This window comes from Vipera berus, assembly GCF_964194415.1.
Source record: "Vipera berus genome assembly, chromosome: 5".
Classification (NCBI taxonomy): Eukaryota; Metazoa; Chordata; class Lepidosauria; order Squamata; family Viperidae; genus Vipera; species Vipera berus.
This window is the reverse complement of record NC_138207.1, coordinates 83,050,393-83,063,498: the sequence shown is the minus strand read 5'-3', so window position 1 is coordinate 83,063,498 and position 13,106 is coordinate 83,050,393. Positions and strand designations below refer to the sequence as shown.

Here is a 13,106-nt window from a genome sequence, read left to right as displayed (position 1 = left end):
AAAGCAAATAACTGAGCACTGATGCATTCCATGAAATGTATTCACTTCTAAAACCAACTTTTAGTTGGTTGAAACATTGCATCATAGGGCAACAATTTCTGAACCAAGCTACCTCAAATGGTCTATCATACAGAACGCATCTAAAATCTGGGATCCATGACTCAGGAGGGAATTAAAGCTGTGGCTGCTTCAGTACTACTGGCTGCTTCTGGGCTGCAAGAAGTTGAAATTGATTGATTGAACCTTTTTTTCCTTGCACACGGCGGCAGAGGCCTAAAGCGAAAAGGTTTTATAAAACCCAGCTGAAGGCCTAGGACTGGGGTGACAGCGTGCGTGCCCACAGAGAGGGCTCTGCGTGCCACCTTTGGCATCCTTGCCATAGGTTCGCCACCACGGGTATATACCATGGAGGAGACCAGATTATGTTGTCTAAAAGACCAGATTCATTTCCTGCATTAACTGTGATGGATTATGCATAAAATTAACAGGCTTCTCCAGGCAGAAAAACAAGAAGGGCATAGAAGCAAAACTAAAACAAATCTTTACTGTCAGATCATCCACAGGGAAATGAAAAAAGGGCATGATGGCAGCCACAATTGTGCAATCAAAGCCCCTCCCTTTTTTACACACATCTCCGCTATAAAACATGTGACTGGTGTAGAAAACAAGATTCAGTCATGGCTCTGTGACTGCCATACTCACTTTTTTTTTAAAATCCCACTGTAGATACTCCTGTTTGTAGAAGCAGTTTGCAGTGTGTCTGAGATGAAAATGTCAGTTAAAGATTACTACTCTTATTGCCTGGGAAATATATATTCTATAGTTCATGGTTTTGCTTTTGTTCTCTGTCAATACAGATCTAAAGGTTTTGATGGGACTCAGGTCCTGGTTAGCTTTATGGCTGCGCCAGATGGAATACACGTTGGCCAGGAGGTCATGCTATGGTTTCCCCATGCAAGATATTAGAGTTGGGGCTGAGAAGCCAGACCTTCTCAGTTGCATCTCCTCTTTCTGCAGCAATCTGCTCCCATCTATTAGAACAGAGCAGGGCTCTTCAAACCTGGCCCTTTTATGACTTGTGGACTTAAAACTCCCAGAATCCCTCAGCCAGCGTGCCTTATTTAACCTTCAGCAAGGGTGCAAAACCATTCTTTTCTGAAGAGGTTTTTCAGCAGAGGGGTTCTTGGTGTGGAGCTTATTTCAGTAGTGATTCACCTTTGGCTATCAATGTGTTTATTAGGTTATAGTACAGGTAGTCCTCAACTTATGACCATTCATTTAGCAATCAGTTAAGATAGTGCTGAAAAAAGTTATTTACAACCGGTCCTCGCATTTAAGACCATCACATATCCACAAGGTCATGTGATTGGGATTCGCACTTTGCAAGAAGCATGTATTTACAAATGGTTGCAGTATCCCAGGTTCACATGATCACCATTTGCAACTTTCTCAGCTGGCTTCCAACAAAGTCAACGGAGAAGTCAAATTCTCTTAACATCCATGGTAAAAAAAAAAGGTTGTAAAATTGGGCACAGACACAGGACAACTCACTTAATCATCACTTAGTGAGCCAAGTTCCACTCCCAACTATGGTACTAAATCAAGGCCTAACTGTATTATTATATGTTTTATTATTATTATTATTTATTAAATTTTTATACCGCCCTTCTCCCGAAGGACTCAGGGCGGTGTACAGGGCAATAAATATTAGAAATGAAGTACAAAAGTTAAAAAACAATTAAATATTGTGCCCGATATATACAGTAATTAAAAAACCAAGTTAAAACCCCAACCCCTAACCCATCAAACCAGGCCGGATTGCTCAAATAAATAAGTTTTTAGATCACGCCGGAAGGAGCGAAGGTCGGGGGCCATCCGGAGCTTGACCGGCAAGCGGTTCCACAGGTCTGGCGCACCCACAGAGAACGCCCTCCCCCTAGGGGCCACCAATCGACATTCTTTTATAGTTTTATAGTTTAATGAATTCTAAACCTCTGGCAGCTGAAGATAAAGGGGCATACAAATAACTGCAGATGTTTATAAGTAACTAAATAGGTCAGCCAGAGAAAGTCTTATATCATTGGCCAGATTAGGTCACACCCTATATCAGGGGTCTTCAAACTTGGCCCTTTTATGACTTGTGGACTTCAACTCCCAGAATTCCTCAGCCAGGCACCCTGGCTGATGAATTCTGGGAGTTGAAGTCCACAAGTCATAAAAGGGCCAAGTTTGAAGACCCCTGTCTTATGCTGAAGCTGTTTTCCTTCACAGGCACACAAGGATGTTTTTGGCATTTTGACAATAGATCTGTACAAAAAAAACCCCACCAAATTCCCCCCACCCCCAATCTGATGCCCTCCAGATGTACAGGGCATTCATTTCCATGGTTGCAGGTAGGGATTAGGAATATTGGATTTCCACACATTCAGAAAACATCTGGTAGAAAAGTATATTCTGAAAATATAGTCTTGTGTTTTCAGCCACAGGACCTCATTCAGATGGAGCATTTAGGATTTCCTCTTCCAGCGGTGGATTCAGTCGACTTTGGGCAGGAAGGAAGGGTGGGACTAAAAGTAAAACACATTTAGGACCAAACTTCGAATGATGTGGAGTGTAAACATCCACAATTGATTCTTTAAATGCACAACACTGAAGTGGACTGGAAGAAGATTTCTCCAAAACTGTTTTCTTCTTTCCTTTTAAATCAGGCCAGCTGGGGGATTCTGGGAGCTGGTTGCCACACCTCAAAGTAGCCAAGTTTGAAAAATGCTGTTTTAAATGATGTCTTGAGCCCTGATTTTAGCTACATGTTTTCTTTTGTCACGGGACAAAGTAGCAGCTTCATAAGGTAAGGTAGTTCTGGTGTGTGGGGGGGAAAGCATGCTAAAAAAGAATTTAAAAGCTCCCCCTTCGTTGCCAAATACTTTAGGCCAACTCAGAAATCTCCTTGCAGGTGCTTTAAAGAAATAAAGTAAAACCAAAGTATCAAGACATCCAATCCCTGATGTCCATCCTTTGTAATTTGGCCCAAAGGGTTCCTAATTTCAGAAACATAGATAAGCACTAGCTTCCACCATTTATGGTTCTTAAGGTCATAAGATTTTTACAGTATGCGACAATGTGCACGTTCACACATAGATACAAGTGAGTGACAAAGCACTTACAGCTCTTACTAAATAGGGGAGTACACTCTAGGCTCAAATATAGCTTAGATTAGACAGTCATTTCTTACTTGCTGTATTTTGGCTGAATGTGAGTCAGATTCTAGGTTCAGTATCACAGATGTCTTTTTTCAAGTTTTATTCTTGGATTGGGTTGACGTGACAGCTGTCTTCCAATACTCCAGGGGCTTTCACAGGCAGAAGGCATTTGACTTATTCTCCAAAGTACCTGCGGACACAACAAGAAACAATGGATGGAAGCTGATCAAAGAAAGATCCAGCCTAGAATTAAGGGGAAAAATTCTGTCAATGAGAACAATTAATCAGTGGAAAGCTTGCCTCCAGAACTTGTGGGTACTTCAGCCCTGGAGGTTTTTAAGAAAGATTGGACCTCCATGTCCACGATGCACTAAGGTTTCCTACCCGGGCAGCGGGTTGGACTACAAGACCTCAGCCCTATGATTCTATGGTTCTTTTTTTTTGCTTTTAAAATTGTGACAAAAACAAAACAAAAACACAAAAATAAAAATGCATACATTGCCAAAGAAAAGGGAAAAAAAACACCACATTGAAATTATCTTTTAAAAAGTGAAAAAAATACAACAAATGAAAAAGGTACATTGTTTCAGCTGTAAATAGTTATTGTTGATAAATAATGCTATTAGGTAACTACATGGAATTGTAATTATTTACAGTCTCTAGATGTTCTTAATGGCTTGAGTGTACTCACCTATTTGTATGCTCTGATAAATATAGAGTTTTTAAAGCAGCTTCCAAACACAACATTATTCTGTACCCATTAGATCAGTGTTTCTCAACCTGGGCAAGTGTAAGATGTATGGACTTCAACTCCCAGAATTCCACAGCCAGCATGCTATGAAAATTCCAGTATTTAACCACAGGCTTTCAACCTTCTTACATTAATTGAAAGCCTCAGCAACAACCTATGTCTGAATACGCTTTCCATTTCCTTATTAAAAATGGTATCGATCGATTTGCTCCAGCAAATGGAGTTATAACTTACATGGCCTCTTGCAATTGATTTTGGGAAATCATCATTTCCTAGAATCCAGTTGGAGATCACTCTTCCCAGAGGCGATGCACAGGGAGTATCCTTTCCATATGCCAGTGTTTCTTCTTATCCATTGCATAATGCAGTTTTTCTAGGATTTAACAATATGAACCTTCATGAAGGAGTCTATGATTGAAGAGTTTGGTAACCCCTGGCTTAAACCTTTGGCTTAAAACTTTTAAGGTTAAAAATGAGCCCCTTTTGTATAGAACATAATAGGAAAGCTGGCAAAGCTTCAGGCAGACAAAGTTACTGCTCACAATTACTTCTGGTGCTTCTTAAATGCATAAATCTTCGTTTTCAAAAATGCACTTACAAGTCAGCAATTAAGTGAGGAACTCTACTGTGTTTATAATGTAAGCATGGAGAAGAAGCCAAACCATTGCAAAGCCATTGGGTGGATGGATTTTAGATGGTCAACGGCACTGTAACCACAAAGTCAAGTTGTTGTCTTTGGTTTTTATTTTTTCAATCTATTTTTCTGCTGGGAACATGCCCAGAACACCTTTATTACTGAATTGTAAATCTAGATCCGCAGATGATACCACTCTAATGGCAGAAAGTGAAGAAGAACTAAAGAGACTCTTGTTGCGGGTGAAGAAGGAGAGTGCAAAAGTTGGGTTGAAACTTAACATTAAGAAAACCAAGATCATGGCATCCAGCCCTCTCAATTCCTGGCAAATAGATGGGGAAGAAATGGAGGTAGTGACAGATTTTATTTTCCTGGGCTCCAAGATCACCACAGACGGGGACTGCAGCCAAGAAATTAAAAGATGCTTGCTCCTGGGGAGGAAAGCCATGGCAAATCTAGACAGCACACTAAAAAGCAGAGACATCACCCTGTCAACAAAGGTGTGTATAGTCAAGGCTATGGTCTTCCCAGTTGTAATGTATGGCTGTGAAAGTTGGACCATAAGAAAGGCTGAGCGCCAAAGAATTGAGGCCTTTGAACTATGGTGCCAGAGAAGACTCCTGCGAGTCCCTTGGACTGCAAGGCGATCAAACCGGTCAGTCCTAGAGGAGATCAACCCTGACTGCTCTTTAGAAGGCCAGATCCTGAAGCTAAAACTCAAATACTTTGGCCACCTAATGAGAAGGAAGGATTCACTGGAGAAGAGCCTAATGGTGGGAAAGGCTGAGGGCAAGAGAAGAAGGGGATGACAGAGAATGAGGTGGCTGGATGGAGTCACTGAAGCAGTAGGCGTGAGCTTAAATGGACTCCAGAAGATGGTAGAGGAGAGGAAGGCCTGGAGGAACGTTGTCCATAGGGTCGCAATGGGTCAGACACAACTTCGCAGCTAACAACAACAACAAATCTAGATGCAGATGTAGATATTCTGCTAACAATCCCCTGGGGGAAACAAAAATTAGAGGACAACTCTCCTTTCCGATGCCCATCTTAGCCATTCTCTCCTAAATTTTATCCCTTATCAGAGAACTTAAGGTAACCATTGCTACCGTTCTTTAACCCAATTTCACAACTACCATTAGAAAAGCATCTCCCACTTTCCCTATTTTTCTGCACTCCTTCTTTAGTGGCATTCCACAGATAAGATGGATAGCTTCCCAGTTTGGCGATTCTCTGCGGAATACGATTCTCACAGATTCGAGAAAAGACCGTGATAAAAGCGACTAAAGGAAGGAGTGAGAAATCCTTTATTTTAGGGGAAATAAAACCAGGTGGATAGGTTGGAACATATGTCATCTGCTCCAGGAGTGAGATGCTCTTTATGTTGATGGGCTGCCTAAAACGGGATATAAAATTATCGTCAACGTAACTGTGTACGTGGAAGGAAGAGGACCCACATTTATTTGTGCTTTTAAAATTGAAGGATCATAAGCCATTTGAAAAAGCGGCAGCAAGCTCATTCATACCCTGTTTATTAGCATATGTGTGGAAAAAAAATACAATCATTTTATTGCAAGGCAGCAGAGTAGAGATGGAGGGAGAAATGTAAGAATCTGCTATGAGACAGATTTCAGTACTTTATTCACATTTCCTGTAAGGAGATTTTTTTTCAGCAGCGCAACTCCTGAAAGTTTCTTTCAGTGGGTAGAAAGAACACACCCGTCCAAACAGGAATGGCACTCATGAGAAAAAAAAACTATTTCGGTGATATTAGCGAGAAGGGCAACACGTTCTTTCGAGAAATGTGACACCAGCGGAGATAGCAATCACCCTGACAGCTGGCAGGTCTGCAGAGGTCTTTTGAGGAAAGCAAATTTAAGACCTGCAACATTTAGGGGAATAAAGCTTATGTATCTTCCCAAATGTCAAATTACCTAACTATAAGCAGGGGGCAGCTTTTGGTGGGGGGGGGAGGTTTCCCCTTTGCACAAACTCCTCTTCAAAACTGTTGCTATTTTTTTCAGCAAGGATGTGTTAGACACCACAGACGCAGAGCAAGATTAAAATTTCAGGCTTTATGCCAGCGCAAAAGTGGAGCTTGAAGGGCCTAGCTAAACCAGGCACAGAACCTACAAGACTGGCAGCTGTCCAAGATTAATTCACATCGCCACTCAAAAGAACAAGCCTGTCTGGGTAACAAATGGCTCCACTATAAAGTCACCCATTACTAATAAAGCAGGGACCGTATCTCTTTATTCAGGGACCTCTTTACTCCAGCCTTCCTCAGCCTATAGAGCAGACATGTCAAACAGAAGGCCCGGGGGCCAGATCCGGCCCGCGAAGTGGTTTCATGTGGCCCGTGAAGCCATCCTGGAAACAGTGAGGGAACGGCCCCCACTGCCTTGGCCCTCGCCCAGAGACCCTCCTTCTGCCAGTGACCCTCAGATCTGTCCCACTCCTGCCCAGGCCCCCATAGGCACCCTTGATGCCAACGATGTAGAGCTGGCCATGCCCACCCAGTAGGCCATTTGCACTCTAGCCACACCCACCCAGTAGGCCACGCCCACCCTGGCCATACCCACCCGGCCCCCTGAGGGCAACTGCAATGCTGATGCGGCCCTCAATGAAATTGAGTTTGACACCCCTGCTGTAGAGTCTTCTAGATCTTACTGGAATTACAGGATCTCAGATTCCAAGTCTGCAGTCCCTAAAGCGTTTGGAGAATATTTATTTATTTATTTTATTGGTTAAATTTTTATGCCACCCATCTCCCCTATAAAGTGGCTCTGGGTGGCTTACCGTTAAAAAAACAAGTAAACCATAATTAGAATATTGAACCATTAAAGCTGAACAGTATTAAAACTGTACTAAAACCGCAGCTAAGAGATCCCAGAGACACACAGGATAGGGATGGGGGCTTCTTACCTCATCAGCTACCTCCAGCAGTGAGTGCCGCCCCCCCCCCACACACACACTTGAGGGTTCCAGGCAAATGGCAAAGCTGGGTTTCATTACCCATTCAGAAGGCCAAAAGAGAGTTCTCATCACCGGTGGCAGAATGTTCCACATGGATGGGGCCAAGGCAGAAAAGGATCTTCTTCTTGAACCCGCCTGCTTCAATTCCCCAGCAGACGGGATCCACAGCAGCTACATGGAAGGAAGTATGTAGTGGGGTGCCCCAGGGCTCTGTTCTGGGCCCAGTCCTTTTCAACATCTTCATCAACGATTTGGATGAGGGGATAGATGGGGAACTCATCAAATTTGCAGACGAAACCAAGCTGGCAGGAATAGCCAACACTCCAGAAGACAGGCTTAAGATAAAGAAGGATCTGGACAGACTTGAACACTGGGCGCTATCTAACAAAATGAAATTCAATGGTGAAAAAAGTAAGGTTCTACATTTAGGCAAGAAAAACCAAATGTACAGGTGTAGTATAGGGGGTACCTTGCTCAATAGTAGTAACTGTGAGAGGGATCTCAGAGTATTAGTGGACAGTCACTTAAATATGAGCCAGCAGTGTGCCGCAGCTGCCAAAAAAGCCAACACAGTGCTAGGCTGCATTAACAGAGGGATAGAATCAAGATCACATGAAGTATTAATGCCACTTTACAATGCCTTGGTAAGGCCACACTTTTTTTTTAAATTCCATTTATATCCCGCCCTTCTCCGAAGACTCAGGGCGGCTTACAAGCTTAGCAGTAGCCTTCATTCTATGTATATGCCTGCTTATTAGGGCTTTTGGCACCCCACCCCCCCCAAGCGGCATTATTACAAAGTCAGCTTAATTGCCCCCAACAATCTGGGTCCAGTTTTGGTCACCACGATGTAGAAAAGATGTTCAGACTCTGGAAAGAATACAGAGAAGAGCAACAAAGATGATTAGGGGACTGGAGGCTAAAACATATACTGTAAGGAACGGTTGCTGGAATTAGTTATGTATAGTTTAATGAAGAGAAGGACGAGGGGGGACATGATAGCGGTGTTCCAATATCTCAGGGGCTCCCACAAAAAAGAGGGAGTCAAGCTATTCTCCAAAGCACTAGAAGGCAGGACAAGAAGCAACGTATGGAAACTAACCAAAGAGAGAAGCAACCTAGAACTAAGGAGAAACTTCCTGACAGTTAGAACAATTAAGCAGTGGAACAACCTGCCTCCAGACACTGGACGTCTTTAAGAAGATACTGGACAGCCATTTGTCTGAAATGGTATAGGGTTTCCTGCCTGAGCAGGGGGTTGGACTAGATGACCTCCGAGGTCCTTTCCAACTTTACTATTATGATTATGATTAAGGTCTTTTCCATTGGCATGAGTGAGGCAGCCTCATCCCATGGGAGAAAGGTGGTTCCTCAGATACCCTGGACCCAACCAGCCAAAACAACCAAAACCTTGAATTGGACGCAGAACAAAATTGATAACCAATGCAGCTGAGGCAGTAACGGTGTTATACCTGCAGCCCTAGGAGCTCCCAGGACTGTTTGTACCACTGCATTCTGTGCCAGCTCTTGTTCTCAAATATTTTTCAAGGGTAGCCCCATGTAGAGTGTATTGCAAGAATCTAGAATATCCAGTGCTTTTTTTGTAAAAGAAAAAGGTGCCGGAACTCACACATGTCATACAACCCACCTTGCCTACCCTACAAGGCTCCATCCATAAAAGGTGCCGGAACTCCATTCTGGGCGTTCTATGACAAAAAAAGCCCTGAGAATATCCAATTGGGGTAAACTGAATTACCCAATCTTCCAAACGAAACTCTCCAATTTACTACCTAATTTGAACAATAAGAACGGGGTAAATGTTTCTATCAACCCCCTTACCATTTACTTAGCTAAAGACATTTATTTTGGAGCATGTTCATGTCTGTTCAAAAATGAACCAATGGGTTTTTAAAAATTATTTTTATTATTATTATTATTATTATTATTATTATTATTATTATTATTATTATTATTATTATTATTATTAATAATAATAATAATAATAATAATAATAATAATAATAGAGGATGCTTCCAAGTTAAGGCTACTTTCTAAGAATTTTGACATCTTGTTGGTAGACAAATCTCACTTTTGTTTCTAGAAAATTATAAACATTATAGAGATTTGAAAGGAAATCTGAATCATTTAAGTGTTTTAAATAAATGACTGGCTATTACCAAGAGCAATAGCAATATCTGCATGCCTAAGTCTGGCTTTATTCAATATTTTCCTAGATGAAGAAGTTATACATATACATACATACATACATACATGCATAACTCCTTTAAAAAAGTCATTTGCATTCAAAATTGCCATTAGCAGCACCCCAAACTTTTAACTCACCCTGACTTGAGAAAATGTAGATGTTGTTTAAAACGCTTTAGTAGCAAATAATAATAATAATAAAAGGATCATAGCTGATGATAGCAGTCAAACTGAAATAGGACTCTCCAGAGGTTTTCTGGTGCATTTAGTTTGCACCCTCCTCTAAGTACACGAAAGAGCCGGTATGTTTGGTTAATGATAGCCAGAAAAGAGATAGCAGAGGGAAAACTGGGCAGCGCTGATAAAAGAGTGAGAAGCACACAACTCCCAGCAGATATTGCAATTCATTGTTTGTCTGCCAGCTCCAATTATTTGGTCAGATTACTTTCTCTTCCTAAAATACTTAACCAATAGTTTCTCACTTTTATCTGTTCAGGAAGCAATTATTATTTGTTTAGGTCAACTTTACGCTTGCCCAGTGAAAGGAAGATCATTGTAGAATTTAGGTAAGAGAAAGAAGTCAGCCAAAACAAGTGTGTTCAGTCTCAGCAATTTTAAGACAGGCTTCCACTCCCAAAATTCTCCAGCCAGCATGCGTTTTCCTTCATATTTGCAACCAGAACATTCAGAACTGCAGGAATTCTGTGTTACCAATGAAAGAAAAAAAGAGGAGAAAAGCAGCTGAAGAATTATTATCTTTTTGTTTTAACAGAGACAGCCAGATATTTTTTTTCCAAAGAAAAGAGTGTGTGTTCCCTTTGTACTAAGGTGAGATATTTCTGTCCATTGTAAAGAATATTCTTTCAGAGCTTTTAGGTAAAGGTAAAGGCTCCCCCGCACAGGCGTGCTAGTCGTTTCCGACTCTAGGGGCCGGTGCTCATCTCTGTTTCAAAGCCGAAGAGCCAGCGCTTGTCCGAGGACGTCTCCGTGGTCATGTGGCCGGCATGACTAGACGCCAAAGGCACACAGAACGCTGTTACCTTCCCACCATAGTGGTCCCTATTTTTCTACTTGCATTTTTACGTGCTTTCGAACTGCTAGGTTGGCAGAAGCTGGGACAAGTAACAGGCGCTCACTCTGTTACGCGGCACTCGGGATTCCATCCGCCAAACTGCCGACCTTCCGATTGACAAGCTTAGCGTCCTAACCCACTGAGCCACTGCTTTTAACAGGTGCTTAATGCTGAGATATACTGAGTGGGATCAGCTTTGTCCACATATTGTTTCAAATAAGATATATTTATTGATGTAACATCCTTGCAAAACTCCAGACACATACTGATTTTTGCTGCCCTGATGAGATATACCTCAATTTCTGGAATTCCTTTATTCCGATTTCCACTTTTATTGGTTCACCATTTCCAGGTAGGAAAAAGACGGAAAGAGAAGCGAGCCAGGTACGTCTAATGTAAAAGCTCTCTCTCTCCAGTTTACAAGGGCAAGGGAGGCGTAACAATGACATCAGTGGAATAACAGAAAGCAATACAATTTTATTTCTGGCATGGTGATTTAACAAGCCTACAATTTTGGAGCACAGGGCCTCGAATTTGCATCTTTTTCCTTTGCAAATCTTTAAAATGTACACCCAAGCCTTGACATATTGCTGCCAAATTTATCAATGTCACAGGGAAGGAGCTCCAGAGACGTCACAAAAGAAAGCGGGAAATAATAGGAATCCTACTCAAGATCTTTTTCACTGCCTTATGTGGAAATAATATTGGAAATGCTTTTAATACAATGAAAAGAGCAGAAGACAATGTATATTCTGGCTATTGCTCTTCTACAGTAAGTTAAGGTAAATTCAATGAACCTTTTTTTTCTTGAATAAATTGTGTTTATTTATGTATCAATAAAGGTAAAGGGACGCGGTGGCTCAGTGGGTTAGGACGCTGAGCTTGTCGATCAGAAGGTCGGCAGTTTGGCGGGTTACGAGTGCCGCGTAACAGAGTGAGCGCCTGTTACTCGTCCCAGCTTCTGCCAACCTAGCAGTTCGAAAGCACGTAAAAAATGCAAGTAGAAAAATAGGGACCACTATGGTGGGAAGGTAACAGCGTTCCGTGCGCCTTTGGCGTCTAGTCATGCCGGCCACATGACCACGGAGATGTCCTCGGACAAACACTGGCTCTTCGGCTTTGAAACGGAGATGAGCACCGGCCCCTAGAGTCGGAATGTATCAATACTATAAGATACAAAAATATAAAAGAAAATAGTAGGAAAGATGGGGGAGGGAAAAGGGAAGGGAAAAGTGTGGGAAAAGAGGGGAAAAGAAAGAAAAGGCGTTGACGTCCCTTTGGTGCAATAAAATAAGATAGTAACGTCAAGCCTCAACTTTTTACTTTTACATAATAGTAAAATATAATGTATTATCATGTCTTCCAGCAGATACGGTGGCTTACTAGTAGCATTTCTTTTCAGGTAAGTTACTGATTCTCCACGGATTTGTAATTAGAGCTGTTTTTCTAAGTCGGTAAATTCAATGAACCTTTGAAAATGGTTGCTAAAGTATCCTAAACTGTCTTTCAGTTCAGGAAGGATTGAACTAAAATGACCTGAAGAATTCAGCAGCTATACTTTGTTCTCTAGCGCCCTCCAGTGGTCTAGGCAGAAATGCCACATGGATGTTTCTTAACTTCATTAGGATAAAATATATTGAAAAACAACTTGAAAAAGACACGCGGGTTTGGTTGGTGAAAAGGTGATATTAAAATCCCTTGAAAAATAGATTATAGAATTTTAAAAAAAAATGTAAGGAGAGAATATTGTTAGAGAAGTAGCTCCTGGGAAAAGTGAGATGGCAAAGGACGAACTGGGAAAGCACCAGGTGCAATACTCTTTGCACTTTTTTACACTGCTGTGCTTAAAGCTGTAGGAGAAGAGGCAGTTAAAGGGCCAATAATTATGTTTTGAAAAATATGGACAAAACTATATGGTCTAAACCAGGGGTCTTCAAAGTTGGCCCTTTTATGACTTGTGGACTTCAACTCCCAGAATTCCTCAGCCAGGCATGCTGGCTTTGGAATTCTGGGAGTTGAAGTCCACAAGTCATAAAAGGGCCAACTCTAAAGAAAGGAATGTGCATTAAATCATTGCATTGATTCCTTGCAGAGGCAAAGTTTAATAAAGATTTTACAAAGAATAAAGGCATACATTTGAACTATGGTGCATTCATTTTTGAGTTGTAAATCTAGATGCAGATGTAGCTCTTCTGCCTAACAATGCCTTGGGGAAAACAATCAGAGAATAACTCTCTGTTCCATTGCCCATCTTAGCCATTGTCTCCTACA

The 13,106-nt window shown here is 41.7% G+C and overlaps 1 protein-coding gene across 2 annotated transcripts in view; it reads right to left on the bottom strand.

The window, feature by feature from the left end:
• Positions 1 to 9,976, bottom strand: part of HK1 (hexokinase 1) — a 77,351-nt gene extending 67,375 nt beyond the window's left edge. The window contains exons 1-3 of one of the 2 annotated variants that reach the window (XM_081329305.1): positions 9,902 to 9,976; positions 4,186 to 4,324; positions 3,233 to 3,390 (exon numbers count right to left, since the gene is read on the bottom strand). The gene's annotated coding sequence lies outside the window, so the exon portion shown is untranslated. Of the gene's footprint in view, positions 1 to 3,232; positions 3,391 to 4,185; positions 4,325 to 7,597; positions 7,718 to 9,901 lie in introns of those variants that run through there. The other variant, XM_081329306.1, reaches the window with a different exon arrangement.
• Positions 9,977 to 13,106: the final 3,130 nt, after the last annotated feature.